The sequence below is a fragment of the Cornus florida genome, unplaced genomic scaffold (genome assembly GCF_030987335.1).
Source record: "Cornus florida cultivar Cherokee Brave unplaced genomic scaffold, ASM3098733v1 CherokeeBrave_3.0.0_Hap2_Chr08, whole genome shotgun sequence".
Lineage (NCBI taxonomy): Eukaryota > Viridiplantae > Streptophyta > Magnoliopsida > Cornales > Cornaceae > Cornus > Cornus florida.
Window position 1 is genome coordinate 62,291,135 of NW_026775578.1, and position 6,148 is coordinate 62,297,282.

Below are 6,148 nucleotides of genomic sequence, written 5' to 3' on the forward strand. Positions count from 1 at the left end.
TGTATTTTAAGGCGAGGGCCAAGAGTTTTACATTTATAGAAGCCACTACTACCTTCACTAAAAATATAGCTAGGGCGAGTAGGGATCGTCCCAAGGGATTGTGAGGATCGAACAAGGTTGTGGAATCGCTATTAGGGCTAGTAGGTCGAATGATCAAAAAATTGGTTGGTTGGTTGATTAGAGAGCAACTAAATTGAATTAAGTAATAACAAAAGAATGCAACTAAGAGTAAGTAAGAGAGAGAAGAGTCTTGGGGTTTAGAGATCACCACCAAGCAATGCATTTCTATACCGTTGACAAGTGACTAATGAGGGCAAATGGTGTGTTGCAATATTGGTGTGTGTGTGTGTTTGGATGATTCAACAAGTAAGGATGACTAGTTAAGCATGTATTGTCTAAACATCATGTGAAAGGCACAATATATCTAAGCAATGAAGCATATATTGTCTAAACAACATGTGAAAGTCACAATAGATCAAAACAAGTCATTAATCATTTCATTAAGCTCACAATCCAAATACAACACGAGGTTAGAGACATATGCTACTTGCATTCAAAAGCTTAGATCATCAAACAACAAGCATGGATTGTCCTCCCATTTAACACTACACTACAACTACACTACATCTACACTACTAGCAAGAAAATAAACAAGGGGAGAGGCACAATCCATCAAGGAATAAGTATAAACCATCAAGAAAATCACAAGAGCATTCCATTAAGCACTATGTTTTGACAATCTCTAAATCTATAGCATCAATACACATAGACATGCATCAATAACACAAAATCTAGAGACAAGCACGTGAACATCTATTTTAGCATACATATACATATGGATAGAATAAAATGATCAATTGAAAGTATTTAACCACATAAATCATTGAACAATCAAGATCTATATATATCAAAGTCTCAAAACATTTATTACAACACTAATCCCTCAATAATACACAAGATTAAGATATAGAAAGCATGTTTGGGGCTAACTCTAGCCCCAAGAGGATGTCTAGCCACTCATAGTGATGTTACTCCAACCCTCAAATGCTAACTCCATGGTTGAAATCTACTCCTTGTTGATGAAGAACTCCAATGGTGTCTCTAGCCTACTCCTCTTTTTCTTCTACACTAAGAATAGCCTCTCAAATTGTATCTACCAAATGCTAAGTCTCCCCCCCCCCCCCCCCCCCCAAAAGTGCATCATATTCCTTTTATAGCTAGGTCAAGTGACACACCAAATGAGCTAAGGTCGTGCAAAGAATATTCTCTAATGATTGGATAGAGGATGGATTGAATAAGCTGGCTTTTTAACTTTTTCGCACTAGAGGAAGTTCGATCGATCGAACCTTGGACTTGGATCGATCGAACTGGCTGAGATCCATCGAACTTAGGCTGGATCGATCCAACTGGTTGAGCTTTTTGGGAAAAGACAAATCCGAGATATTTTGGGAGACATTTTTGGGAAAAGGACAAAAGTGGTTAGTGGATGGTACAGCTGTGGATGAGATCAATCATTTGAATAAGGACAAAAGTGTTCGATCGGTCGAAGGGTAGTGTTGGATCGATCGAACTTTGGACTTTTTGCTTTTGGGTCAAGGTTTAGATCTATCTTGAAGTGCTGAGATCGATCAGTGTTCGATCGATCGAACCTTGAAGTTGGATCAATCGAACTTTGCTGCTTCCCCACCTTTGGTTTCATTTGCTTCTTTCTTTCTCCACTTTGCTCCTTTCTTTATTTAATCCTAGAATTGCTTCAATTAAGCTCTTATTTGACTGAGTTAGCTTATTTTCGGGATAAGTGCCTGAAAATGGAAATATTACGAAATTAATCTAAAACGGTAAAGTAAGATAGATAAAGGTACTAGAATGCCTAAGCTTGAGGGGTTTAAATACGCACTTTTCAGTGCTCATCACACGTTATATATTTTTTCAGTAAATGTGTAATGTGGAACAACATATATATAGGTTCCATTCTCTTCCAAAACTAACATAACCTCCGACTTTGTAGAATCAAACTCAACTTATTGACCAAATCATATTTACAATTTTCATAAAACTAAAAGGAAGGTAATGACAATGATTATAAATTAAACAAATGGTGATGAAAACAAAACAATATGCAATTACTCAAGCGGCGTAAAATATAGGAATTGGCTTTAATAACACCTAATTAACTAATTTATGTGTGCGCGTGTTGTGTGGTTGTTTTTAGTTTTTAATTTAACATTAAATAATAAAGTTAAATTTGTTATTTTATAGCCCGTTTAATGGGTCGGATACGGATATTGGACAATGTAATTACTTTTTATGTTAAATTATAAGTTTATCCTTTTATCTACCACATTGGTATCTTCCCTGCTACAAATTACCATATATGATTACCTACCATATTAGTATATACAAGTTACTTGTTCATCACTCACCTAGCCCAAACCTTCTCTTATATATAGGACCTTTATGTAATCTTCATTATAACGACCCAAACCCAAGGGTCAGAATCGTTTACCGGGTCCTTATCTGAACCCGAGGTCTTCTAAGGGCACTATGGTCAATTCTAAGGTCGATACATAATATACGTGCCATCCCAAGGCTAAAAAAAAGAAAAAAAAAAAATTGAGATTACTAATTTAAAAGTTGTCAAAACAGTCCACTAACCCATTCAAACTTGTAGAGGAGTGTCGTCTTCCACTTCCTTCCCATGACCTGAAAAATGTAATAATATGATAGGGTGAGCCAACCGCTCAGTAAAAAGTGTCTAAGATCTAAGCGATCCGTCAAATCGCCTCTTCTCATGGGGTGCTGATCAATCAGGAGGGGATTGTTGTGAATGGGTTGGAGTTGTCTGTAACAATCTAACAGGCAATGTTGAGGAGCTCCACCTTTGAAATCCTTTTCTTGAAGCTATATTTAGTTATGATGAAATTAAAGCTTTTCTAATGTCCATGCTGGGAGGTAAGCTAAATCCATCCTTACTAGATTTGAAGCATCTGACTGACTTCGATCTTAGCGGTAACTATTTTGATGGGATTCAGATTCCAAGCTTTATTGGTTCCTTGGGGAGTTTAAGATATCTTAATCTCCCCCGTGCTGGATTTGTAGGTGTCATCCCGAGTCAACTAGGAAACCTCTCTGGTTGCACTCCCTCGATCTTCTGGGAGATTTGGAAGGAGTGATTCCTCATCAACTGGGGAACCTCTCCAATTTGCACTCTCCCAGACTTGAAGGTTATGGCAATCTATATGCTCATACTCTTCAATGGATTTCTGGTAGTTCCCTGTTACAGCAACTTTATCTGAAGAACGTGAACCTCAGCAAAGCACATGATTTGTTGTAGCAAATCAACATGCTCCCTTCTTTGGTAGAGTTACACTTAGTCCATTGTTGGATTTATCACTTTCCTCCTTTACATATTGTTAATTTTACTTCTCTTGTTGTCCTTGATCTTTCTCGTAGCCCTTCTGAATCCTTCATCCGACCTAATTGGTTGTTTAGTCTTCGTAGCCTTGATCATCTCAATTTGGGATCATGTGGTTTACGTGGATCAATTCCAAGTGGTCTGAGAAACATCACCTCTCTTGGATATCTTTATCTGTCCAACAATCTCTTTAATTCTACAATACCCAATTGGCTATCTAGTTTAGCCTTCTTGAATACCTTGATTTGTCCCACAATTCTTTTCATTCTACAATACCTGAGTAACCATCTAATTTCAGTCATATTGAATATCTTGATCTGTCATGGAATTTGTTCACAGGGGGATTGCCAAGGTCCTTTAAAAATCTTTGCAACTTAAAAGTATTCAAACTGGCAAGTGTCAAACTTGGTGGTGATATATTGGAGCTTTCAAACATTTTATCTAGTTGCATTTTAGATGAAATAGAAACTCTAGATTTAAGCAACAATAAACTTTGTGGCCGTTTTCCTGAACTTGGAAAATCTAAAAAATTGGTTTCTCTTGATCTTTCTAATAATTCTCTTTCTGGTCAACTTCCAGTGTCCTTAGGAAGATTATGCTCTCTGAAGTATTTAAACCTTTATAACAATAACTTGAGTGGACCTCTCCCTGGGAGTCTTGGTCAACTTGCACATCTTGAGAGTTTTTTTGTGTCACAAAATTCATTACAAGGTGTCATCTCTGAAGTCCACTCCGCCAACCTCATACTATTGAAGTATCTCAATGGATCTGGGAATCAATTGTCCTTGAGTGTCAATCCAAATTGGGTTCCTCTATTCCAACTTCTGGAATTGTCATTCAAGTCATGTCGATTAGGTCCACAATTTCCCCATTGGCTTCACTGGCAGAAAATTTTAGTGTCTTTAAACATATCCCATACAGGAATTTTGGGTACCATTCCAAGGTGGTTTTGGAGTCATCTCAAATTTTCTATTTAAATTTCTCTCACAATCATATCCATGGTGAGATTGAAGATGAGCTTTTAGCTGCATCTATTCAATTCACTGCAATTGACTTAAGTTCTAACCACTTCAATGGTAGACTGCCTCGTTTGTCATCAAATATATCGACACTGGATCTTTCAAACAATGCTTTTTCTTGATCTATTTCTCACTTTCTGTGTTACAAGATGGATGAATCTAAGAATCTGCATCTTCTTAATATAGAAAGAAATTTTTTGTCAGGAGACTTGCCCAACTGTTGGGCAAGTTGGAATATCTTGGAGTTCATAAATTTAGCAAATAACAATCTAAGCGGCAAAATCCCAAGCTCCATGGGATCTCTAGATTTTCTTGAATCGTTGCATTTACGAAACAATAGACTATCTGGGGAATTACCTTTGTCACTGCAAAATTGCACAAGGTTAGTGGCTATTGATTTTGGTGAAAATGAATTTTTAGAAAGTATACCCACATGGATAGGAGAAAGGCTTTCATATCTCAAGATTCTTATCTTAAGATCAAATAAGTTTCAAGGCCACATTCCTAAGAAAATTTGTGCACTCAGTTCACTTCAAATCTTGGACATTGCACATAATAATTTTTCGGGAAGTATACTAGCATGTTTCATGAATTTGAGCACTATGGCCATACAACAAAACTCAAGTGAACAAATGTCATACTTGAGCGCTATGGCCATACAACAAAACTCAAGTGAACAAATGTCATACTGGCCTAATATGACCATTACATCCCCTGTTGAAGGTTTTTTAGAAAATGCAATATTGGTAATAAAAGGTCAAATGACAAATATAGCATCATTCTTCAACTAGTTACGAGCATGGATTTTTCAGATAACAATTTATCAGGAGAGATCTATGAGGAATTGACGAGTCTCCGAGGGCTTCATTCATTAAATTTGTCATATAATCTTTTGACAGGAAGAATTCCAAAGGATATTGGTGCTACAGAACAACTAGAAGCTATTGAGTTCTCCATGAATCATCTTTTTGGTGAAATCCCTCCAAGCATGTCAAGTTTGACATTTCCAAGTCACTTGAATAAATTCAATCACCCTGTCTTATTTCCTTATTTATCACTTTCTTGATTACAAATTATTTGTGCATTTATGATTAGACCACATAAGGAGTCTGTAGGTATAACCTACTCACCGGTTAAGACAAAACTTGTCCTAATTAATGAACCATTCATTTTGAATTATAATATCCCAATATTTATAGACTTTATTGGCAGAACTTAAATGAGCCATAATAAACCAAAGGCCACTCATCATTATAAATAGGAGACTCTTGTTTATATATAATCTCCCGTCTCACTCTAACTTTTCCTCTCCTTTTTTTTTTTTTTGATTTCTAGTGTTTGTAATTATTATATATACTTGATCGATCAATGGTTTGCATATTTAGATACATACACGTTATATATTTTTCCAGTAAATGCGTAATGTGGAACAACATATATATAGCTTCCATCCTCCCCCAAAACTAACATGAACTCCAACTTTGAGCAATTAAACTCAACTTATTGACCAAATCATTTTTACATAAATGTCTTATTAAGACATTCACGTACAACTATCGGTAATTAAATCACAACAATATGCACATTCTAATTTCTAAATTTCATTCAAATTTAACACCTCGCACTCACTCATCGAGGAAACCTCATGGAGTTCCCTAATTGATTCATAACGTAAGCTCTTGAGTAAGCATATATACATGCAGCATTTTAGAAA

The 6,148-nt window shown here is 36.1% G+C and overlaps 1 pseudogene; it reads left to right on the top strand.

Annotated features, from left to right (window-relative positions):
• The first annotated feature begins 2,936 nt into the window (after positions 1-2,936).
• On the top strand, positions 2,937-5,500 carry LOC132270392 (receptor-like protein EIX2; annotated as a pseudogene).
• The last annotated feature ends 648 nt before the right edge of the window (positions 5,501-6,148 follow it).